The 27,060-nt window shown below is 38.8% G+C and overlaps 2 protein-coding genes across 4 annotated transcripts in view; one reads left to right on the top strand and one right to left on the bottom strand.

The window, feature by feature from the left end:
• Men-b (Malic enzyme b) overlaps nucleotides 1–27,060 on the top strand; it is a 74,741-nt gene that overhangs the window by 11,826 nt on the left and 35,855 nt on the right. The gene's annotated exons all lie outside the window — the stretch shown is intronic.
• The window catches only part of DNAlig3 (DNA ligase 3), a 64,564-nt gene that overhangs the window by 36,313 nt on the left and 1,191 nt on the right, over nucleotides 1–27,060 (bottom strand). The window lies entirely within an intron of this gene.

Genomic DNA, 27,060 nt, shown 5'->3' with positions numbered 1-27,060 from the left:
GTATCACTTTGCTTCTTCCGCATCCCCCTTTAGCTATGTTTACTAAAGTACTCCATACTGCCTACTCAATTATTATATGTAGAGGCGTTAACTCAAGCAGCACTTTTATTGCTGCCGTCGGGCATGTTCGCATGGCTCCCGTGATGCAGACACACGCTAAGCGTTGAAGCTTCGTGAGCGATTTTTGTACGGTCACCATGGTTGTTCTTGATGCCCACGCAACTGCTCCGTACACTATAATAGGTCTCACTATCATAGTGTTGGGCTGCATCCCCAGGATCTTCCTGCAATACGTCTGCACACCATTATTGCTCTTGTGGCCTTTGATATGGTGTTGTCAACGTGTTTCTTCCATAAGAGCTTAGAGTCAAACGTGACTCCCAAGTATTTCACCTCAGACGTGTACTCCATCCATTGTGATTTGCCTAATCCCTTCCAGTTTTCTTCTCCTGGTGAAGGGCACAATGGATGTCTTGTTAGGGTTGATGCTTAGCCCTACCTCAGTACACCATTCTTTCGTTAACCTCAATGCCCTTTGCATTATGTCGCAAAGGGTGCTCTCAAATTTGCCACTTACAATGATAACAATATCATTCGCGTACCCCTGACATCGGATTCCGTTGTCTGAGAGCCTCTGTAGAAGTTCATCTACTACCAGGCTCCACAGCAGGGGTGACAGGACGCCCCCTTGTGGGCATCCTTTCGTTGTTTTAATCTCTACTGTACCGTCCCCACTTGAGGTTTCGGCAATCCTCGTACGCAATAAGGCGTTTATCCACATACAGATTGGACGTTGTATCTCTCTTCTCTCGAGTACCCGATTCACACTTTCGTGTGTCGTGTTGTCGAAAGCCCCCTCTATGTCCAAAAATGCGCATAGAGTTATCTCCCCGCACTCGAGCGCACTGGATTTCTGTGGACAGCTGATACAGTGCAGTTTCTGTCGACCTGCCTGTTCTGTATGTATGCTGATCTTTATGTAGTGGCACTCTATCCAGAGCCTTTGATCTAATCTCGTGGTCTACAATCTTCTCCATTGCTTTGAGAGCAAAGGATGTCAGGCTTATAGGCCTAAAGGACTTAGGATTGGAGTAGTCCTTTTTAGCCACCTTAGGTATAAAGACCACTTCTGCTCTTCTCCACACCGTCGGGATGTACGCCAGTGCGAGACTATCCCTCATAATCCTGACCAGGTGTGGGATCAATTCCTCGTCCTGCTGCAGAAAGGCTGGATATATACCATCCATTCCCGGAGATTTGTAGCTCTGGAAAGACTTTACTGCCCACTTAACTGTGCCATCGTTGAAGAGTTCTTTGGCAAGGTTCCAATCTGTGGGTGTCGGTCTCTCTTCTCGAGCCTCCTCCGTTGAGGTATCCGAGGATGCGTCCGTGAAATGCGCTGCAAACAGGGCACGTGGTCTTTCTTCCTCAGTTCTTGAGTAGGTTCCATCAGGGAGCTTAATCGATAGTCGTGTCTCCCTTTGGTCCTTGGCTAGGGCTTTGTGAAGCCTTGCCGCCTCTGGAACCTCAGAAATACCCTTGCAAAATTTTCTGAAGCTATTTCTTTTAGCTTTTCTAATCTCTTTGTTATATGTTGTTAGATTCGCTGTGTATTGCTCCCAGTTTCCCGTGCGCCTCGCTTGGTTGAAGAGTTTGCGCACGGTTTTCCTCATTTCCGAGAGTTTCCTCGACCACCAGGGGGTTTCATTTCCTGGGACCTTGGATTCTCGACAGCTAGAGTTAAACGCTTCAATAATGACACGGTTGAAGTTATTAACTCTGGTCTCTAATTCCATATAACTTGTTCCTCTGTTCCTACTATCTATAATAGAAAGATTTCCCTGTATTATATTCCTGAACATGTCCCAGTTTGTATTCCTGGGGTTTCGCCTTGGTGGTCCTTCTATGTGTATAGCCCCGATGACGAACTGGATAATAAGATGGTCCGACATTGAGGGTTCAGAGGAAACCCCCCATCCAGAGACCACCTCATCAGCCAGATCGTTACCCAGGGTTATGTCCAGAACTTCTTCTCTAGACCTAGTGATGAAGGTTGGTGAATTCCCAACGTTGTAAATGCTTAGGTCATTACTAATAATAAATTCAAGAACGGACTCACCCCTCGAATTGGTGTTTGTGCTGTTCCATACCTCGTGGTGCGCATTCGCGACGCATCCCATGATCAACGGTAATTTTGCCCATCTGCAATATTCCGTCAGTTTCTTCACACCCTCTGGAGGGACCTCGTAGTTGTCTCCCGCTGCGAAGACGATGTTCGTTGCCTCTCCTTGTATTACCATCGTCGCCTGAACTGCTGCGAGGTCTTGACTCATAAACTCTGTAATGCAGAAATAGTTAATGGAGTTGTTAAGCACTACACACGCTCTTGGTCTTTCTTGAGAAAGATCCCAAATTACCTTATTATTTCTCCCTTTTAGGCCTGACCCTTATACACCCAAGGTTCTTGGATGAGTGCTATGCCCAGATCCTCCGAGGCAAACCTGCGTGCTATTACTGCCGAAGCAGCTTTAGCATGGTGTAGGTTGATCTGGGCAACCATTTTGTGTGGGCCGGTCAGTGCTGAAGCCTTAACGGCTTGTCCTCACCGGACAGCCGCAGATCTTCTACTCCTCTGTCCTCCAACCCTAGGTCTTCTAAGTTTAGACCTTCCAGTAGCTCCTCTGTTGATGGAGCTTGCGTAGGCTCTTGACCGGTGATTAACCCGGTTGTTGACCCTGTGGCTGACGAGACACTGGCTGGGCACTGGTTGGATGTTGCTGCCCTGGATGTTGTTGCTGCCTCCTCGTTTTGCTCCCCAGTGCTCTGGACTTGTCCTGGAGAGTGGGTTTGTTCCACACTGGCTGGGGCTTTTTGCTTCCAAGGTCTGACCGGGACGAAGCTGAACCGGTAGTTCACCTTGAAGCTAGCTTCCTTTATTTTGATGAACGACGCCTCGTCAATTGCCATGTTTACGCGCAAGCCCCACTCCTCAGCACTGCTGCTGATTATACGCCACATCCCAACATTTAAGAAGGTGTTCTGTGCCTTCAGCAGTTTAAGTACGAATTCTTTATCAGTACTTCTGGGGAGATACATGGTGACGGTATGCGTCGGCGGTATATCATCCCCTTTCCTCGTAATAAGGGCAGGGCCCTCCCAACTATGTAGAGTTGGTGTGACTCTGGTCAGCCATTCGGCTGTTTCCTCATCCTTGCAGTCTACAAGGAGTAATCCTGGCCTAAAGTATACGCCGCAGAAAGCCAGAGATTGCTTTCCCCATCCCTTCGATACCTCGACCATTATCGTGTCTTGCAGCCGCGTCAGCTCTTCCTGGCTCAAGACCTCCGCCGGGTATTGCTTTGGAAGCACCGCCATCCGTATGCCCTTTAAGGCATCCGAGTAGCCTTGCATTTTTGGCCTCCCTTGCGCAGTTGATGTACCAGGTGCTGGCAACGGCGCATTCGCTCTTCTCGAGGTAGAAGGTGTGGGGTAAGCTCTCTGTCCCCTGGTCTGTGTTGCGTCCTCCCGTCGTGCCTGACCTCCTCTCCGGTTGTCAGCGGGAGCGCTTTGTTTTTCGTTACGGCTTCCTTGTTGATGCCCGCGGTTATGTCACCCGCGGTGGTGCGATGCGTGCTCGCCTCTTGCCGTTTCCCTCTCACCCCGCCTTGATCTCCAGGCGGATGGGTTCTTCTTGCTCGGCCTCATGTGTTGCAGTGCCTTCTCGCGTGCACTGTCCGGAGTCCCTCCCTGTTCAGGTATCGAAGGTACCACTTCTTCCCTGCTCCACTTAGCCCGATTCTTCTTGGGTCGTCGAAGCCACCTGGCTGTCCCAGTTCGGGCCAGCTCGCACCATGGCGATGCTCCGTGCCAGAGTCCTCGAACGACGATGACCTTGCTTTGGCGTTTGCACTTTCCTTTGGTGATCGTCTTCTGCGTTCTAGACTCAACCTATTTCTTCCTCCGTCACGGTCGGCTTTATCGTCTCTTGGCTTGGAATGTCTTCTTTCTCCTGGGTACTGGCGATCATGCACTTCACCCAGGTGTCTCTTGGCCGTTGACTCCCTACTACTATGGCGGTGTCTCTCCCTTGAGGGTGAGCGTTTGCGATTGCGACTTTCCCGCTGCTCTTCCATCTCCTCTCGGGGTCTCCTTTGCCGGGTTTCGCAAGGGCTGTTGCTGGCTGCGCTTTTTGCCTCTGCCCGGCTTGGCCCACTGGTGGTGATTAACCCACCATGCTGTGGTTTTACGCTGCTCTCCGCTTTCGTGGTGCTTTGCCCACTGTGCTGCTGATTTTTGCTGGCTGTGTTGTTCTTCACGGTGGTGATTAACCCACTGTGAAGTTTGCCTTCGCTATTTGCCTTGGTGGTGCTCTGCCCACTCTGTGCTGGTTCTTGCCTGCCGTGTCCTTTTTGACCTTCTTGACCGTCTCGCTTCCGGACGTTTGGTCATCGTCGTCCCTGGCATGCTCCTCAAAAAGGGCAAGTTCTTCCGCGGTCAAATTTAGGTGGCTTAGGGAGTAGGTTCTCTCGCCATGCTTTTCCCTTCGGCGTTTGTTGTTACCGCCACTCTTTGCGCTCAACTTGTTATCCTTCCCTTCCGTTTGTTTTTGTTGATTTTTGTTATTGTTGTTTTTGTTGATTTTTGTTATTGTTGTTTTTGTTTGTGTTTGTATTCATCATCTTGTTCGTACGATCACATGCCTGGCGTGGCAAGCGTAGTGATCTATTTAGTATAATAGGGGAACTCGGTTCGTCCACCGCGGCAGAGCCCCTTGACGCGGTAAGGCCATAGTTACTCCTCAAGGCGGCCCGGTGTCAGGGAGGCGCCGTTATAATACAGCCGGTGTTGTAAACCTCCTGGCTGCAAACCAGTCCAATGGGCACGGTGTCGCATAACACCCTGGATTAGGAGGTGACAGTTCCTAGTTACCGCTCGCATGCGCGACGGGTCATTCGGATGTGAGTAGCGAGGCTGCTCCCATCCGGCCGGCTCGCAAAACCTTGTGATCGGCGTAAGCCCCTGCACGACTACAAGGTGCCTGTACTCGCAGGAGTGCTTTAGTACAGGGTAATTTTCATATCCCTGGGTGACTAGGGTCTCGAGATAAAGGTCAAAATGTGGATCAGGGTAATACTAGGATGTGTTTTTACATTATGGATATCAAATTGAAGCTGTTGATGTGTGCTTTAGTGCAGAGTAATTTTTATATCGCTGTGTGACTAGGGTCTCGAGATATAGGCCAAAACGTGGACCCGGATGCCCCTAGAAGCTGTGGTAATATGGATATCAAATTGAAGCTGTTGATGTGTGCTTTAGTGCAGAGTAATTTTTATATCGCTGAGTGACAAGGGTCTTGAGATATAGGCCAAAACGTCGACCCTGATACCTGTACAATGTGTGTGTATTATGGATATCAAATGAAAGGTATTGCTGAGAGCTTTAAAGTAATTTCCATTGTAATATTCGATTTAGTAGCATCAACCTGGCAAAACTGATATATAAACATGCGAAGCCGAAATAAAGACATGAATGTATCTAATTCGAGCTAATTGAATATCTAATTGCATTAGCAGAAGTCAATTAAATTTCTAATTGTAAAGGTAAACCAATTTTTTTTGCTAATGGCAACTAAAACAAAATTTCAATTATCTAATGGGAATTAGTTGAACTATTTCTAATTGTTTAATGAATTAGAGAATTTCGCAAATGAAGGTTAATTAGCAATCATTAGCATTATCTAATCATTACTTAACATCTATGGTTATTAGTAAGTATGTATAATAGGGCGGGTCGATTTAAAAATCGCTCATTGTTCTGTGAAAATCGTATTCTGGGGATCAAAATAAGAAACTTTGCCGAAGGAACCATACCTCTAAAACGAATTCTGATGTCCCCCCCTTTGTGCACTATTGCACCATTTACGTTGTTGTTGTTGTTGTAGCGATAAGGTTACTCCCCGAAGGCTTTGGGGAGTGTTGTCGATGTGATAGTCCTTTGCCGGATACAGATCCGGTACGCTCCTGTAACACAGTACCATTAAGATGCTAGCCCGACCATCTCGGGAAAGATTTATATGGCCACATTAAACCTTCAGGCCATACTTCCTTCCCCACCCGCAAGATCCATGAGGAGCTTGGGGTCGCCAGAGCCTCCTCTGTTAGTGAAACGGGATTCGCCGCGGATAGGTGAGGTTGACAATTGGGTTTGGAGAAGCTATATATTGCGCTGGCAACCTGAAGGGTTGCGCTACACAGCCCCTTGAATTTTAGTCGCCTCTTACGACAGGCATACCTACCGCGGGCTTATTCTGACCCCCTAACCCGCTGGTTAAAAAAAAAGATAGAAGGCACGTTCATATCAACTTCAATGAAGTAAGTGTCACCTTTGTCTATGGCGTAAAGGATTATATATTCTTGAACGATTTTTGGACTACTTCGGCACAGTTTCGTGAACATTTGGAGACTATATCGAAACCAATTCAGAACAATTTCAGAGATTGTTTCGGCACAATTTTGGGTCAGTAACATGATCACTTCAGAATAATTTCAAAACTTTTTCAAGACCAATTCGAAACAATTTCAGGATAATTTCGCGACTTTTTTAGGTTTCATTTCGGTAAAACTTCAAAATAATTTCGAATCTGTTCAGGAACAATTTCGGGGCAGTTGTATCATGTTGTTGTTGTTGTTGTTGTTGGTGTAGTACCGATTAAGAACCTCCGCGAAGGGTTTGGAGAGTGTTATCGACGTTGATCGTCCTCTTCCGGGTAAAGATCCGGTACGTTCCGGTAATAAGCACCATTAAGATACCAATTCGACCATATCGGTAACGATGTAATATGACCACATTGGACTACTTCCAAGAGCAACTTTGGGTCACCAGAGCCTAGCCCGCTATATATGTGTGTGATTTATTCATATTTTAAACAGGTTTCACCTCGCGTAGGTGAGGTTGACAATTGGGTTGCGGAAGGTATGTTTGCGGTCATCAACCCCTTGAATCCCGAACCCCTTGAATCCCAAGTTGTAGCATCCTTTCAATGGATTGAATAATGGTTGGCGGTTCTAGGGAAACGTCTATAAAAACTGAACCAGGCGAGATGAAAAGGACTTTTTCGCAATTCTGGTCTACACATACAAAATAACTTAGTGAAAAAATCTCGAATTTCAGTCCGCGTTTTTAATCTGATTGAAAATTTGGTGCACTATGCCAAACATTTAGTGGTAGTGGAGTTGAAAATTTAGTGCACTGTGTCCAAAAATATTGATAACAGAAAAGCAAAATTGGAAAATGAAGAGGGAGGGAAAAGTAAAAGCAAAAAGAATGGAAGAGAAGAAGAGCAGGAAGTTTTCTTTCTTCGTACTATTATGGTGACGATTGTGATGTGATAATGTAGCCTACGGTTAATCGTAACTGTCTCGGAAGGAAAGCAAAAAAAACAAAGGAATGGAAAGAAAAAGGGGGATAGGAGGAAAATAAATGAAAGGAAAGAAAAGAAAAGAAAAGAAAAGAAAAGAAAAGAAAAGAAAAGAAAAGAAAAGAAAAGAGAAGAAAAGAAAAGGAACAAACCGAAAAACCGGAGGCGAAAATGTAACCAAATCCAGAGGCCAAAAAAAACGAAAATGGAACCGCTCCGAAACTGCAATCAGACAGAAACCACAATCGAAACAGGATCTACTCAAGGACCGAAACTGGAACTCAAATCAAACCAGAAATCAAACCCGGATAGAGAACCGACTCAAACCGAAAGTGGAATCGAAACCAGTGCCGAAAGTTGGAACCAAATCGAGAGTGGATGAGTGATATAAGTGATCAATGAAATCAAAAGTAAAACAAAAAGTGAAACGATATCACAATGAGAATCCAAACATCAATCAAAACCAAAACCGAAAGCGAGTTCATTATTCGAAATGAAAAGTTTAGATGCGAATCGATTTCTCACTCGGACAAGAAATCAAAATATTGACCGAAAATCCCTATTCGAAATTGAATTGAAATTTAATATTGAAATTAAAATCAGGCCAAAATGGTGTAGAACTAGGCAGTGCTAAGCTCCGTCAAGTTACTGTGCTTATGTTTGTAACGGTTTTATATAACTTGACTCTGTGTAGCGTTGTTTATGAATTTTTAATTGAAATTTAAGTTACTTCCCGATAAGCTACAAGCTTGAAACTTGGAATATAGTACAGAACCCGTTGACAATGCAATAACAATGTAGTCCGATTTGGCTCATATTTATATCACATAATACATAAATGAATAGAAAGCGACCTATAAAACATCGCCGCTAGGTGGCGCAAGGATCGAGATCGATTTGGCTCATTGAACAAATATTACATACAGTCCGGTAGAAGTGACTTCCATATAATTTGGAGCACATGAGCTTAAATTTTGTAAGTGATATTTAAGTAAAAAATTCAAGTCCCGGAAGAATGGACGTCAAACTACTTTGGAGAACATAAGTTCAAATTCCGTTAGTGAAATTCAAGTAAAAAATTCTAGTTCCAGTAGAAGTGTGTCAAAATACTTTGGAGCACATAAGTTCAAATTCTGTTAGTTAAATTCAAGTAAAAAAAAAATAAAAAAAATAAAAAAATTTTAGTTAAGCGGTTTTATTGAAAACAATACTTATATTAATTAATAATAATTAATTAATAATAAATCTTGAGAATAATTATGTAGGTCCTAGGTACTAACCTTAATTAGGTTATGCTACGCCTCACGTTTTTAGAAAATCTATGCGACCATCGCTTAAAGTGGTTGAATAAATTTAAAAATAACAACAACTTTGGTGCGATATAACTCCTGGAGTCTTAGGCTGAGTTTTACCTTCGACACCTAACGGTACGACGAATTATTGTTAAAAAAGAATTTATAAAAGAAATATTTTCGCATGGTTTACAGTGGCAGCATTGAAACATTCCCGCTCTTTAGAAACTTTTTTTTAGCATTTTAAAATTGATGTTAACTGCATCAGAACTCGAATCATGCTACCTTTGGTACGGCAGGCAAATCAATCTAACCGTTAATATAACAGCGGCAATCATTAAAAAAGAAATTGGAATAAGTATTTGGTCAATTGACATTATCTCAATTGACTGCAGCGTTTTAATGCGCAACAACGAAATAAAGCATCCCAGCAAACACAGTTTTTGTGTCTCGCTTCTCGACTGTCAATTCCGTCGCTGCATTGGCAGTAGACATTTGTCACTTGTGCTCCAGAAGAAATCGTAAGCTCTATATAAAACAGCCAATGAATCGATTAAATTGAATGCCGAGAAGCTCGTGAGCCTTACGAGTAATTCGAGAACCTCGCGAGACGGCGAGACTCGCGAGAAATCTCTTCTCGAACAAGTTCGAGAAATCGTAAGCTCTACAAGAAATGCGATCACTCACAAAATAATTAAAAATCGTTAAAAGTTGTGCCAACTTATTAGTGGTTGCAAAATCAGTAATAGTTAAAAGCAGTAAGTGAAAATTTATAAAAAAAACGTTAAATAGGGATAGTTAGCAACTGTTGGCATGCAATTTGACTGAAATTGTGAGGAAAACGTGCCATCATCCATACTTCAAATACTGAAGGAAAAAGTGACAGAAAATTTCGTTTAAGTTAGGCTTTGAATTATATTCATATCAAGTATATAAGCTTATAATCCATTAAAATTGTTTGATATAATAAAACAATGAAAATTTAATTGATTTGAATTAATCGCATTTAATTGCGTTTCAATCAAAAATTCACATTATAAACCAATTAAAAATTGGCATTGTGATGCGATTAAAATTCTAACTGTTTTCTCGATGTCGAGAATGCTATAATATACCCGCGGCAGGTATGCCTGTCGTAAAAGGCGACTTAAATACCAAATTGTGCAGTGCAACCCTTTCAAGTCCTTATCGCTACAACAACAACAACATTTTCGCAAATCGTCCTCTAACTTTCTGTCTTAGGTAAGTACATTAGAATTCAATTCGTTTTCTAATCGTTCCATAACATAAATGTTTGTTGGGATGCTTTAGTGACTTAGTAAAAAATAAAACTCATTTAAGAGCGATAATATTTTAATATGTAGTGGTAACTACTGTTTTTGCGATTAATCTACGATAAATGTATAATAAGAGTATGCTTAAAATGTGAATCCAAAGTTATATACTAAAACAGTACAATGCCTGATATCATTTAATTCACTCAACTAACTAATCATATTCTACTGATTGATAAAAGGCTAAATACTCCATTGAGTTTCAATTGAATTATATTTGAAAATCAATACTGAGTTGCTATGTTGTATTTCCTGCGTCAATATTAAGCGGTCTCTGCATTGGCATGCGTCATTCAAACGTAAATATTACCAAGAAATATGAGACCCCCCATGATTTCCTGTTAATGACATTGTAGCTATTTTGAAAACTTAACAAAAAAATGTGTGTTTGAAAGTATGTTGTCGATGGAACAATTTAATTTCACCTACTCAACTTATATAAGTAAATTTGTTGACTTTAGTTTGTTACCTCTTTTGTATACCCGCGGAAAAATTGCCACAATTCTTTTCTCCTAGGGAAAACAATAATTGCGGAATAGGAATTCCGAATTTTCAAAGTCAGCTGTTTTGTCAATTAAAATTTTGGTGCGCATTTCTACTTCTGTTTCAGAAATTGAAAAGTTTAATTATTATTGCAAATTTGTTTTAAATTAAGAAATAAAATATGAACACAGTATTGCATTTCATATGGTATTGACTGAAATGAGATAGTGAATTGGTTTCACAGCAACATCAACAGAGGAGCATGAGAAGAAGAAAACAGCACGATAACACAAATCAGCAGGAGTTGCCTGCTTCTGCAAAATCTTCTTACAAATCCTTGCGCAATCAAATTTTGCTGCATCAAATTTACTAAGAGCTGTTCCGTTGCTTATTAATATACTTTTCGACTTAAAATAAAGAGTAGACATTGTTGTAGAATATTAAGAAGAAAAAAAACTCGCAAAGAATTTTTGTTTAGAATTTGGCCGATTAAGTTTGGTCCGCTGTGCGAAAATTTCAAGTATCATTATCAGAGGGCTCAGAGATGCTCTCTAAACATTTGTAGAGCTTACGAAAAGTGTTCGGCGTTCTCCTGTATGTCGTGTTAGCCCAAAAATGCTTTCGTTTAAATAAATAAATGTAAGGCGCGATAACCTCCGAAGAGATCTAAGGCCGAGCTTCTCTTCCAATTTGCGTCGTGCTCCTCTTGATTTTCCCTACAAATTGGCCGGACGGGACCTACATGTTTTATGCCGACTCCGAACGGCATCTGCAAAGCAGATGAGTTTTCACTGAGAGCTTTTCATGGCAGGAATACACCCGGAGTGCTTGCCAAACACTGCCGAGGGGCGACCCCGCTTAGAAAAATTTTCTTCTAATTGAAAAATCTTATTTCTAAAATTTTGATGTTGCTCTGCCCGGGAGTTGAACCCAGGGCATACGGTGTGATAGGCGGAGCACGCTACCATCACACCACGGTGGCCGATATGCTTTCGTTTAGTTGTTTAAAATTTCATATATTCAATATTTTGTCATAAAAATTAAAAAAAAAAATGTGTGTCCTGAAACGTGAATGGGTATGGATTTTTTTCTAGTTCCGTCAAAGAAGAGAAGTGCAAAATATGCGAGCCGCAACTGCTTACAATAAATCCACAACGTATTCACGAATTCCACAACTCATTAAAAATTAAAAAACAAAAACTATTGGAATATCCGAATATGTTATTAATCGAATCCAAAAACTATGCGGTTCGTGATAATCGATTATTTTACTAAACAACTATTGCTATTCCATTATTCGAATAGTCGAAATTTATTAGAAACTTACATTTGTTCTTGGATCTCAGTCATATGGGCTTAAGAAAGAAGCGCAATTCTTAATGCTTATTCGGTCGATTATTAGGGTGAGAAAAAAAGAAAGAAGCGGGATTCTAAAGAGTCGAAGATTATGTATAACTCTGACAACATTAGACTATCAAAGCTTATTTAAAAAAGGTCATGAAGTTAAAAGGCTCACTGTTTTATAGCTTATTGGATACTCAACAAAATTGCCCTTTTTAGGTGAAAAGAATAACGTCTTCCAAAATTATACTTTCTTAAACCTCTTACAGATGAACCTTGAAAAATATCGAAACAGTCTAAAAATACTTAATGAAAGAAATCTTACCAGTAATATGTTGAGGAAGTGAATTTCCCGATTTTTGAATCTTTTTTATTCCTTTGAAATTTATTATATTGAGGCTTTGATGTTTTTTGTATTACAGTTCACTTTTAAAAATAGGTATCTTTATATTAGAGCTTACGATTTCTTCTCGAACACAGGCGAAATTTTCGAGACCCGAGAAATCTCTTCTCGAACATGTTCGAGAAATCGCAAGCTCTACTTTATATGTATACATGTCCGCACGCATTAGGGATGTAACAAAGCTTTGATTGCGATTCCGATACGTCGAAGCGTTTGATAGATTTAGATTTCCAATTTCGGTTCCGACTGCTTACCCGACTAACCCTCAACAGGTTAGGGGGCTTAAAATATATCCGCGGCAGGTATGCCTGTAATAAGAGGCGACTGAAATACCCAAATTATTCAAAGGGATGTCAGCGTAATTTAGTGTTTCCCCAACCCAATTTTCAACCTCACCTACCTGTGTCGAATCCTGTTTCTTTGGCAGTTGAGGCTCTTGCGCCCAAAGTTCCGCATGAAAATAGGGGGTGGCCTAGAAGGCTTAATGTGGTCATATTAAATCGTTCGCAAGACGATTAGGCTTATTCGTGAATGGTGCTGGTTATCGGAACGTGCCAAATATTTATGCGGCAAAAACCATCAACATCGATAACATTTCCAAAAACCTTCGGGGAGTGTCTTTATCGATACAACAAAAACTGTTTCTCACCTGTTAATATTTTTTCCTTTCATTTGGTTCAGCAAAACATGTTTGCAAGCCTACATTAATCAACGCGACTATCGCTTTATATCACGGTGGACTATTCGTTATAGCTCTTATTTCAACAGTTACCGATGATATAACAGAAAATTTCGCTACCGAAAATTTTACCATCTAATATATGTAAGTGCCAAAAACCAGAGTTTGTGAGGATCAAATTAATGACATTTGAGAAACTGCACAAAATTTTGCAAAAGTGAGCCGTGCCACAACCCCTTTGAGGAAATGTTTAAATACAAACTATTCAATAGTTGGTGTACATATGCATAAATGGCGGCCGCCGTAGTGTGATGGTAGCATGCTCCGCCCACTATACCGAAGTTCCTGGGTTCACGCCCCGGCCATAGCAACATCAAAATTTTTGAATCAAGTGTTTTCAATTGGAAGACAATTTTTCTAAGCGGTGTCGCACCTCGGTGTTTGGCAAGCACTCCGACTGTATTTTGCCATGAAAAGCTTCTCAGTGAAAGCTCATCTGCCTTGCAGATGCCGTTCGGAGTCAACATAAAACAATTAGGTCCCGTGCCACCAATTTGTAGGCAAAACTAAAACGAGCATGACGCAAATTGGAAGAGAAGCTTGGCCAAAAATCTCTTCGGAGGTTATCGCGCCTTAAATTTATTTTATTTTGATGTATAAATGGGGATGCATTAGAAGTGAAACCGAAACTGTGAATGGGAGCAGAACTCGACGCAAGATATAATGTTTAAATTTTTTGTAGATTCCTGTAGGTAGTGTAAATACGCCAAAATATTTACTAAACTTCGCTATCTTGCATGGTAATAAGGTGTAACCTTCTGTTCTGATGGTAATGCAATTTTCGAAGCTTTTGCTAGCAAAATACCAGAATTGTGCAAAATTTACTTGTCATTATCGTTACCGGTTATAAAATTGTTCTTACCAGGCTGAAATATATTCACTTTAATTTTAAAAAATACGCAATTTCATTAATAATATGGCTATTATTCCGCTATTCCATGAACCTTATTTATTGTATACATCTGCACCCACATACTTACATACCTACGAGTTTTGAATGATCACATTTTGGTTACTTCACTAAAGTGCCAATATCGTCATACTCGTTTTTATGACGAGCACGTGACTGCGGTCAGTTATCTTTGTATAATTGTTATGATATTTATAGGCCATTAGCAATAGTATCGCAAATGAGTCGATATAACATAGCAACAACTTTTTACGAAGTCAGAGAATGAGATATACTATAGAGAAGGTCCACCAGTGAATGCGAGGGAACATTATATAACCACTGTAGGTAATTCACTGCTTTATCTACGTGAAGAATATTAAACATTTACCATGTTTTGATGACAGATTATATTGTATGAAAGTAAAAGGGCCTTTTTCTCATGTAAGCTTTAATGTTTTTCCGTCCGATAAAAATATTTTGTGTGAACAAAGTTTGGGTTTATAGGAAAGATAAATTTTAAAGTTCACATCATAATCATTGCCGTTGTCTTCTGCCGTTTATAAAGACACCCAATACAAATGTTTTATTAGCCACGTACTGGTCGCAATGGTATATAAGGTAATAACAAGTAAGGAAGGCTAAGATCGGGTGTAACCGAACATTACGTACTCAGCTGAGAGCTTTGGAGACAAAATAAGGGAAAATCACCATGTAGGAAAATGAACATATGGCAATCCTGGAATGTGTTTGTATGACATGCGTATCAAATTAAAAGTATTAATGAGGGTTTTAAAAGGAAGTGGCCCTTAGTTGTATATGTGAAGGCGTTTTCGGAATATCGATTAAAATGTGGACCAGGGTGACCCAGAACATCATCTACCATATATTTATTTATATATGTAATAGCACGAACAGTATTCCTGCCAAGATGCCAAGGGCTTTTGATTTTGCCCTGCAGCATTTTTTCATTTTCTTCTACTTAATATGGTAGGTGTCACACCCATTTTACATAGTTTTTTCTAAAGTTATATTTTGCGTCAATAAACCAATGCAATTACCATGGTCCATCCCTTTTTTTGTATATGGTATAGAGTTATGGCATTTTTTTCATTTTTCGTAATTTTCGATATCGAAAAAGTGGGCGTGGTCATGGTCGGATTTCGGCCATTTTTTATACCAAGATAAAGTGAGTTCAGATAAGTACGTGAACTAAGTTTAGTAAAGATATATCGATTTTTGCTCAAGTTATCGTGTTAACGGCCGAGCGGAAGGACAGACGGTCGACTGTGTATAAAAACTGGGCGTGGCTTCAACCGAGTTCGCCCATTTTCATTGGGTTATCGTCATAGAATCTTTGCCCCTACCAAATTTCACAAGGATTGGTAAATTTTTGTTCGACTAAAAACTATTCTAGACAAATTAAATGAAAAAGGGTGGATCCACGCCCATTTTGAAATTTTTGTATTTTGTTGCACCATATCATTACTGGAGTTGAATGTTGACGTAATTTACTTATATACTGTAAAGATATTACATTTTTTGTTAAAATTTGACTTAAAATTTTTTTTTTAATTGGGCTTGTTCGTCATCTGATTTTGCTAATTTTTATTTAGCACACATATAGTAATAGGAGTAACGTTCCTGCCAAATTTCATCATGATATCTTCAACGACTGCCAAATTACAGCTTGCCAACGTTTTAAATTACCTTCTTTTAAAAGTGGGCGGTGCCACGCCCATTGTCCAAAATTTTACTAATTTTCTATTCTGCGTCATAAGTTCAACTCATCTACCAAGTTTCATCGCTTTTTCCGTCTTTGGTAATGAATTATCGCACTTTTTCGGTTTTTCGAAATTTTCGATATCGAAAAAGTGTGCGTGGTTATAGTTCGATTTTGTTCATTTTAAATAGCGATCTGAGATGAGTGCCCAGGAACCTACATACCAAATTTCATCAAGATACCTCAAAATTTACTCAAGTTATCGTGTTAACGGACAGACGGACGGACTTACAAAGTTAGCCTTAACGCCCAAAAAAAGGAATGGGAGCCCTTACGGTGGACTGTTTTTTGATATCGCAAGCATATCAGCTAGATCTGATCAGTGATTGCAAATGAAACAAGTTTGGGCTGCAGGATGAACCCGTTGAGCACATGTCATTTGTTTTCGTATCCTGCGCTCGCCAGGTTGAGACTCCAGCTACTAGAAGTGAAAAAATGTCGCGATTAGTGGTCGCACTAGTGTCGCGATGTGTGGTCCTTATGACCCGGTCAGTTAAACGAAACCAATCCCGCAGTTTCATAATTTTTCAGATATTTAATCTGATTTTAATCTAAATTTTGATTTATAATTCAAGTTCGTCTAAGACTCCTATGCAGTTTTTAATCATGATTTTGATTTTGTTTCCGACTGCTATATCGAATCTCACTGACACATTTATTTCGGTTAATCGGCCCAGCTCTGATTTTGATTTGGTGCCATTTGCATTATCAGTTTCGATTTAAGTTTCGATAGTAGCCGCAGTTTCGACTTTGGTTTTGGTTGTGGTTCGAGTTTCTGCTCTAGCCTCGATTTCACTTTTGGATTCGGTTATGTCTGGTTTCTTCTTTCGACTCTGGCTCTTACTTTGTCCCGACTTCTATCTCGATTTTGATCCGTGGTGTGCTCCGGTTAGGTGCCGGTTTTGAGTACGGTTCCTGATTCATTTGCAGGTTCACTTCCGGTTTGGGTCCCAAAGTCCGTGGTTTCGTTTCGACGTTCGGACTCGTAATCAGTTTTGGTTTTGGTTCTCGGTTTATGTTATGGACTCAGATTTCGGTTTCATCCTGAGTAAGCTGTAAATAAAGATGTTATTACATCACAAATGTAACTTCCCTAGTGCTAACGCGGGGAAATCTAACATCAAAGTTTTTGGTGTATTTGTTTTTAGTCGGAAGCCTTATGAATTCTTATGCGCGTAATTCGTTATAGATTTTGATCCCATTTGCCTTCTCACACTAACTACAGTTATTGATTAATAGATTAGGGGAATGAAATTATGCTAATAAATGTCAAACAAATTAAGTAAACTAATTAGGACGGACAAATTTGTCGCGATAAGCGCTTTAGTCACATTCAAGATTTTGATAGCCGATGAATAAGCCAACGCTTGCAATGCGGTGCTTAAAAGAAGTGTGATGTTATCAAATATTGGATCACCAAACCGTCAAAATTATTACAAATTATTATAATTTTATTATACTCAGCGTGCTTAGCACACAGAGTATATTAACTTTGGTAATAGCGATTGATCGTAACGGCATAAAAGAATCGAGACAAATATAGACTTTCATATATCAAAATGCTGTGGATGAAAAAAGGAACTGATTTGGCCATGCCCGTCCGTCCGTCCGCCTGTCCGTGCACACGACAACTCGAGTAAATATTGAGATAGCTTTTTGAAATTTGATATACGGGTTCCTTGGCACTCATATCCCATCACTATTTAAAATGAGCGAAACCGGATGATAACCACATATACAAAATTTTGCAAAACACAAAAACCTGATTATTTAGTAAATAATACGCCTAGAATGTTGAAATTTGAGGGTTGGGCTGATATTGAGACTCTTGATAAAAATTTGAAAAACATTTTTGAAAATGGGCGTGTCACCGCCCACTTGTGGTAAAATAATTTTTACAAATATTATTAATCATAAATCAAAAACCGTTAAACCTACCATAACAAAATTCGACAGGGAGGTTGCCTTTACTATAAAGAATGCTTCGAAGGAAAATTTACGAAATCGGTTAAGGACCACGCCCACTTTTATATAAAAGATTTTCAGAAGGGTCGTGGATGAATAAAATAAGCTATATATTTGCAAAAAAGAACTTTATATCAATGGTGTTTCATTTTCCAAGTGGAACTACAACAAAAAAAGGAAAAAATTTAAATTTTTGAAAATGGGTGTGGCACCGCCCCTTTTATGACCAAGCAATTTTCTATGTTTCGGGAGTCATAACTCAAAGAAAAATTAACGGATTATTACAAGATTGGCTACACATATTTTTGTTATAGCAGGAAATATTTATATAAAAGGCTTTTGAAAGGTCTGTAGACGAATATAATAAGCTATACCTTTGCGAAAAGGAGCTTAATATCAATTGCGTTTTGTTGTTGATGTTGTTTTAATTGTTTTGTTTTTTTTTTCTAAATGGAATTATAACAAAAAGTTAGAAAATGTTAAAAATTTTGAAAATGGACGTGGCACTGCCCCTTTTTTGGCTAAGCAATTTACTGTTTCGGGAGCCATAACTCGAAAAAAAATTAACATATCGTAATAAAATTGGGAATACGTACTTTCCTTGTAGCAGGAGGTATTTCTAGTAAAAATGGACGGGATAGGTTAAAGACCCCGTCCACTTTTATATAAAAGATGTTTAATAGGGTCGTAGACTAGAATAATAGGCTATATCTTAGCGAAAAATAGTTTTGTATCAATGGTATTTCACTTACCAAGTTTTATTGTAATAGGATATTGGACATGTCTCTATTCCGAACAGGCATTACACAACAATTCTAGAGGCCCAAAAAAATAAAAATGAACTGTACAGTTGAAACTCAGACTGAGTGTATAACGTCCGGTTACACCCGAACTTAGACATCCTTATTTGTTTTGTTATCAATGTTGTTCACTTAAAAAAATGCCGCTAGTAAAATCAACCCGTCGAGCTTTTTGTTCTTGAACTGACAGACATTCTGTAGAATTGATCGCGTTATTGTTAATTTAACTGAGATTTTCGTAAAGGGAACAAATGTGTTTAGTCATTTCAATAAAGGAGAAACAGTTGGTCTCAAGTTAACAATATGCTGTATAAATGACAGATTCTCTATCAGTCTCACTGATTTTTCTGTTAAAAGAAATGATTTTCGTGCTCATTTCAACATCAGCTAAATTTAGAGAGAAACTTACGCTTACAGCATTCTCTTCCTTCTTCTCATAGGCATGGTGCCACAGAAATAACTGTCTGTTATTCTAATGTGTACGGAAATCTGTTATTTTAACAGTTTTCATTGGTGTTCTTCGGGTGACAGTAATAAGATTAAGTTACCAGAGCTGTGGCTTACTTATGATAAATTTATTTAGTTGAAACGGTCAATCCAATATCAAAAATTGTGCGAAGTTGAATCAGCAGTTATTTGTAATGTATAACAAGTAAGGAAGGTTAAGTTCGGGTGTAACCGAACATTACATACTCAGTTGAGAGCTATGGTGACAACATAAGGGAAAATAACCATGTAGGAAAATGAACCGAGGGAAACCTTGGAATGTGTTTGTATGACATGTATATCAAATGAAAGGCATTAAAGAGTATTTTATGAGGGAGTGGGCCATAGTTTTATAGGTGGACGCCATTTAGGGATATAGCCATAAAGGTGGATCAGGGTTGACTCTAGAATGCGTTTGTACGATATGGGTATCAAATTAAAGGTTTTAATGAGTATTTTAAAAGGGAGTAATCCTTAATTCCATAGGTGGACGCCGTTTCCAGATATCGCCACAAAGGTGGAACAGGGGTGACCCTAGAATTTGTTTGTACAATATGGGCATCAAACGAATGGTGTTAATGAGTATTTTAAAAGGGAGTGGGCCTTAGTTCTATAGGTGGACGCCGTTTCGAAATATCGCCATAAAGGTGGGCCAGGGGTGACTCTAGAATGTGTTTGTACGATATGGGTATCAAATTAAAGGTATTAATGAGGGTTTTAAAAGGGAGTGGTGGTTGTTGTATAGGTGGTCGAATTTTCGAAATATCGCCATAAAGATGGACCAGGGGTGACTCTAGAATGTGTTTGTACGATATGGGTATCAAATTAAAGGTATTAATGAGGGTTTTAAAAGGAAGTGGTGGTTGTTGTATAGGTGGTCGCCTTTTCGAGATATCGCCATAAAGGTGGACCAGGGGTGACTCTAGAATGCGTTTGTACGATATGGGTATCAAATAAAAGGTGCTAATGAGTATTTTAAAAGGGAATAATCCTTAGTTCCATAGGTGGACGCCGTTTCGAGATATCACCATAAAGGTGGACCAGGGGTGACCCTAGAATTTGTTTGTTCAATATGGCTATCAAAAGAAAGGTGTTAATAAGTATTTTAAAAGGGAGTAATCCTTAGTCCCAAAGGTGGACGCCGTTTCGAGATATCGGCATAAAGGTGGACCAGGGGTGACCCTAGAATTTGTTTGTACAATATGGGCATCAAACGAAAGGTGTTAATGGGTATTTTATAAGGGAGTGGGCCTTAGTTCTATAGGTGGACGCCGTTTCGAAATATCGCCATAAAGGTGGGCCAGGGGTGACTCTAGAATGTGTTTGTACGATATGGGTATCAAATTAAAGGTATTAATGAGGGTTTTAAAAGGGAGTGGTGGTTGTTGTATAGGTGGTCGAATTTTCGAAATATCGCCATAAAGATGGACCAGGGGTGACTCTAGAATTTGTTTGTACAATATGGGTATCAAAAGAAAGGTGTTAATGAGTATTTTAAAAGGGAGTAATCCTTAGTTCCATAGGTGGACGCCGTTTCGAGATATCGCCATAAAGGTGGGCCAGGGGTGACTCTAGAATTCGTTTGTGCAATATGGGTATCAAACGAAAGGAGTTAATGAATATTTTAAAAGGGAGTGGGCCTTAGTTCTATAGGTGGACGCCTTTTCGTGGTATCGCAATAAATGTGGACCAGGGGTGACTCTAGACTTTGTTAGTACGATATGGGTATCAAATGAAAGGTGTTAATGAATATTTTTAAAAGGGAGTGGGCCTTCGTTCTATAGGTGTTCGCCTTTTCGAGATATCGCCATAAAGGTGGACCAGGGGTGACTTTAGAATATGTTTGTACGATATGGGTATCAAATGAAAGGTGTTAATGAGTATTTTAAAAGGGAGTAGGCCTTAGTTCTATAGGTGGACGCCGTTTCGAAATATCGCCATAAAGGTGGACCAGGGGTGACTCTAGAATGTGTTTGTACGATATGGGTATCAAATTAAAGGTATTAATGACGGTTTTAAAAGGGAGTGGTGGTTGTTGTATAGGTGGTCGCATTTTCGAAATATCGCCATAAAGGTGGGCCAGGGGTGACTCTAGAATTCGTTTGTGCAATATGGGTATCAAACGAAAGGAGTTAATAAGTATTTTAAAAGGAATTGGCCTTAGTTCTATAGGTGGACGCCTTTTCGAGATATCGCCATAAAGGTGGACCAGGGGTGACTCTAGAATGAGTTTGTACGATATGGGTATCAAATTAAACGTATTAATGAGAGTTTTAAAAGGAAGTGGTGGTAGTTGTATATGTGAAGGCGTTTTCCAGATATCGACCAAAATGTGGACCAGGGTGACTCAGAACATCATCTGTTGGATTCCGCTAATTTATTATACTCAGTTGAGCAGAGCTCACAGAGTATATTAAGTTTGATTGGATAACGGTTGGTTGTACATATATAAAGGAATCGAGATAGATATAGACTTCCATATATCAAAATAATCAGGATCGAAAAAAAATTTGATTGAGCCATGTCCGTCCGTCCGTCCGTTAACACGATAACTTGAGTAAATTTTGAGGTATCTTGATGAAATTTGGTGTGTAGGTTCCTGAGCACTCATCTCAGATCGCTATTTAAAATGAACGATATCGGACTATAACCACGCCCACTTTCTCGATATCGAAAATTTCGAAAAACCGAAAAATTTCGATAATTCATTACAAAAGAGAGATAAAGCGACGAAACTTGGTAGATGAGTTGAACTTATGACGCAGAATAGAAAATTAGTAAAATTTTGGACAATGGGCGTGGCACCGCCCACTTTTAAAAGAAGGTAATTTAAAACTTTTGCAAGCTGTAATTTGGCAGTCGTTGAAGATATCATGATGAAATTTGGCAGGAACGTTACTCCTATTACTATATGTACGCTTAATAAAAATTAGCAAAATCGGGAAGGACCACGCCAACTTTTAAAAAAAAATTTTTTTAAAGTAAAATTTTAACAAAAAATTTAATATCTTTACAGTATATAAGTAAATTATGTCAACATTTAACTCCAGTAATGATATAGTGCAACAAAATACAAAAATAAAAGAAAATTTCAAAATGGGCGTGGCTCCGCCCTTTTTCATTTAATTTGTCTAGGATACTTTTAACGCCATAAGTCGAACAAAAATTAACCAATCCTTTTGAAATTTGGTAGGGCATAGATTTTATGACGTTAACTCTTTTCTGTGAAAATGGGCGAAATCGGTTGATGCCACGCCCAGTTTTTATACACAGTCGTCCGTCTGTCCTTCCGCATGGCCGTTAACACGATAACTTGAGCAAAAATCGACATATCTTTAATGAACTTAGTTCACGTGCTTACTTGAACTCACTTTATCTTGGTATGAAAAATTAACGAAATCCGACTATGACCACGCCCACTTTTTCGATATCGAAAATTACGAAAAATGAAAAAAATGCCATAATTCTATACCAAATACGAAAAAAGGGATGAAACATGGTAAGGTAATTGGATTGTTTTATCGAAGCGAAATATAACTTTAGAAAAAACTTTATAAAATGGTTGTGACACCTACCATATTAAGTAGAAGAAAATGAAAAAGTTCTGCAGGGCGAAATAAAAAACCCTTAAAATCTTGGCAGGTATTACATATATAAATAAATTATCGGAATCCAACAGATGATGTTCTGGGTCACCCTGGTCCACATTTTGGTCGATATCTGGAAAACGCCTTCACATATACAACTACCACCACTTCCTTTTAAAACTCTCATTAATACGTTTAATTTGATACCCATATCGTACAAACTCATTCTAGAGTCACCCCTGGTCCACCTTTATGGCGATATCTCGAAAAGGCGTCCACCTATAGAACTAAGGCCCACTCCCTTTTAAAATACTTATTAACTCCTTTCGTTTGATACCCATATTGCACAAACGAATTCTAGAGTCACCCCTGGCCCACCTTTATGGCGATATCTCGAAACGGCGTCCACCTATGGAACTAAGGATTACTCCCTTTTAAAATACTCATTAACACCTTTCTTTTGATACCCATATTGTACAAACAAATTCTAGAGTCACCCCTGGTCCACCTTTATGGCGATATTTCGAAAATTCGACCACCTATACAACAACCACCACTCCCTTTTAAAACCCTCATTAATACCTTTAATTTGATACCCATATCGTACAAACACATTCTAGAGTCAACCCTGGTCCACCTTTATGGCGATATTTCGAAACGGCATCCACCTATAGAACTAAGGCCCACTCCCTTTTAAAATACTCATTAACACCATTCGTTTGATGTCCATATTGTACAAACAAATTCTAGCGTCACCCCTGTTCCACCTTTGTGGCGATATCTCGAAACGGCGTCCACCTATGGAACTAAGGATTACTCCCTTTTAAAATACTCATTAACACCTTTCATTTGATACCCATATCGTACAAACGCATTCTAGAGTCAACCCTGATCCACCTTTATGGCTATATCCCTAAATGGCGTCCACCTTTAAAACTATGGCCCACTCCCTCATAAAATACTCTTTAATGCCTTTCATTTGATATACATGTCATACAAACACATTCCAGGGTTACCCTCGGTTCATTTTCCTACATGGTTATTTTCCCTTATGTTGTCACCATAGCTCTCAACTGAGTATGTAATGTTCGGTTACACCCGAACTTAACCTTCCTTACTTGTTTATATATGTAATACCTGCCAAGATTTTAAGGGTTTTTTATTTCGCCCTGCAGAACTTTTTCATTTTCTTCTACTTAATATGGTAGGTGTCACAACCATTTTATACAGTTTTTTCTAAAGTTATATTTCGCTTCAATAAAACAATCCAATTAGCTTACCATGTTTCATCCCTTTTTTCGTATTTGGTATAGAATTATGGCATTTTTTTCATTTTTCGTATTTTTCGATATCGAAAGAGTGGGCGTGGTCATAGTCGGATTTCGTTCATTTTTCATACCAAGATAAAGTGAGTTCAAGTAAGCACGTGAACTAAGTTCATTAAAGATATGTCGATTTTTGCTCAAGTTATCGTGTTAACGGCCATGCGGAAGGACAGACGGACGACTGTGTATAAAAACTGGGCGTGGCATCAACCGATTTCGCCCATTTTCACAGAAAAGAGTTAACGTCATAAAATCTATGCCCCTACCAAATTTCAAAAGGATTGGTTAATTTTTTTTCGGCTTATGGCGTTAAAAGTATCCTAGACAAATTAAATGAAAAAGGGCGGAGCCACGCCCATTTTGAAATTTTCTTTTATTTTTGTATTTTGTTGCACTATATCATTACTGGAGTTGAATGTTGACATAATTTACTTATATACTGTAAAGATATTAAATTTTTTGTTAAAATTTTAGTTAAAAAAAAATTTTTTTTAAAAGTGGGCGTGGTCCTTCTCCGATTTTGCTAATTTTTATTAAGCGTACATATAGTAATAGGAGTAACGTTCCTGCCAAATTTCATTATGATATCTTCAACGACTGCCAAATTACAGCTTGCAAAAGTTTTAAATTACCTTCTTTTAAAAGTGGGCGGTGCCACGCCCATTGTCCACAATTTTACTAATTTTCTATTCTGCGTCATAAGTTCAACTCATCTACCAAGTTTCGTCGCTTTATCTCTCTTTTGTAATGAATTATCGCAATTTTTCAGTTTTTCGAAATTTTCGATATCGAAAAAGTGGGCGTGGTTATAGTCCGATATCGTTCATTTTAAATAGCGATCTGAGATGAGTGCTCAGGAACCTACACACCAAATTTCATCAAGATACCTCAAAATTTACTCAAGTTATCGTGTTAACGGACGGACGGACGGACGGACCGACGGACATGGCTCAATCAAATTTTTTTTCGATCCTGATTATTTTGATATATGGAAGTCTATATCTATCTCGATTCCTTTATATATGTACAACCAACCGTTATCCAATCAAACTTAATATACTCTGTGAGCTCTGCTCAACTGAGTATAAAAATTAACGGAAACTTCGGTTGTACCGAGTTCGGTTGAATGCCCAGCTCTTTTCTTTCAGTGTTTTATTGTATAAATAATTGTGTTTATGTCGTTTACTTTTTAACATCATGTTCTGGCACAACAATTTTTTTTAGTGTTTCACACTCTAAATATTTCCTAGCCTTTACCACGAGCTTTGACTTTCAAAACTGATTAGAATTTCAGGTCATATTCAGTCTGTTTACAGAAAATGATTCAGGTGGATATTGAAACGATTTTCGTCATCCAAATATGACAAAGGTTTAGAGACAAACCAGTTGTAGCGTTGTGCCATCTTCAGTGATATTTGTCGTGCTCGGAAACCCCCTTTCGGAAAACCAACAAAAGAAAATTAAAAAGGAATTATTCTGAATCGATCGATTTTTCACTAACGACCTTATAAAATTTGTTTCTTAATTCCTTCAAAAATATGTTTCACCCACTCTGTGTAGGTTTTCTATCAGGTCTAAAATTTTCATTAATGCTTAAATTAACACCTAAAAGTTTTCTAGAATACAGAGCCCCGCTTGGCGTTCATATGAGGCAATTTTCGGGTTTGTTTCAAAATTTTACAAAATGGTTATACGATTTTAATACTATAGAAAAATTGTAAGTCTTTTCTCGCTAATTAGTGGAGGTATAAATAAATCGAGTACACAGTATTGGATTGGGAAGCGTGGAGGCATTCATTAATTCGAAATTTACAATTTTTTAGTTAGCTGCCTATTGATCTAGGTGTGCGGTATGAAGAAAGCTCACTGCTCCAAATACAATTACTTACTAATCTCGAATAACTTGATATGATATTGCTAACAAACATATATTATTGGCTGTGGTCATGGTTTTATAAATAATGTACATAAAGCTTATACATTTGTATATACTACGCTGCAAGGTTTTTGCTTTGAACTTGAATTTAGATATAAATGTATAATATTTCCTGCAGAATTCAAATTTGCATTAAAAATATAAATCATTGAAACGCGATTATGCAGTTCTATACGCAAAATTTTGTTGGATTTGTGACAACTTCAAATGAGAGGTCGAAATATTTTCATAAATTGGCAGGGTAGTGTAACCTATCACACAAAAGCTTCGCAAAAAGCATGCCCATATTTTATCAGCTGATATCGTATTTTGAGATTTAAAACAATCAAAACAAAAAGCGTAATTGTTGTTTGTGCTATGATAAGTGTTTTTGTCGTATGATTTTGATTGACAACTCTAAAAAATTCAACAGCTGATATGAATAATGGCAATACCTTTTTTGTGAGTACATTGAAGGGCCTCCAATAGGTTAATGATTTTGCAGTCAATTAAATATTTGTCCTTAAATCTTAACAATTTTGCAGCGATTGGAATCTTATTTAATAGATATTTTTTGTTTTTTTTGAGTCAAAAAGTCCCTTTCAAAAAATTTTCCCAGCCGAAAATTGTTACAAATCCTGCATCCTTCTTATAATGTGTCAATTCTTTATCTGTATCTTAAAAACGAAAGCCCGATCTTTAAGCTATATATTTTTTAATTCTAGATGCCAAAGTCAATCGATTAGTACCATAGTTATATATACAGACTCAATGATTTGATCACAGTTGGAAACGCCTTTTATATTTGAAAAAATTCAGTTTTTGTATGTAACAATTTTACAGCAGAACAAGTATGGAAGGATAAGTTCAGGCGTAACCGAACATTGCATAATCAGCTGCCAAATTACAGCTTGCAAAACTCTTAAATTATCTTCTTTTAAAAGTGGGCGGTGCGACGCCCATTTTCCAAAATTTTACAAATTTTCTATTCTGCATCATAAGGTCAACCCACCTACCAACTTTCATCGCTTCATCCGTCTTTGGACTTTTTCGGTTTTTCGAAATTTTCAATATCGAAAAAGTGGGCGTGGTTATAGTCCGATTTCGTTCATTTTCAATAGCGATCTAAGATGATTGCCCAGGAATTTACATACAAAATTTCATTAAAATACCTCAAAATTTACTCAATGTATCGTGTTAACGGACAGACGGACGGACGGACGGACGGACGGACATGGCTAAATGAATCTCTTTTTTCGCCCAGATCTCGCTTAGAAAAACTTTGCCCGGGAGTTGAACCC

The sequence above is a fragment of the Eurosta solidaginis genome, chromosome 1 (genome assembly GCF_040869045.1).
Source record: "Eurosta solidaginis isolate ZX-2024a chromosome 1, ASM4086904v1, whole genome shotgun sequence".
Classification (NCBI taxonomy): Eukaryota; Metazoa; Arthropoda; class Insecta; order Diptera; family Tephritidae; genus Eurosta; species Eurosta solidaginis.
The sequence above is the reverse complement of the archived record's forward strand: the minus strand, read 5'-3'. Positions and strand labels throughout refer to the sequence as shown.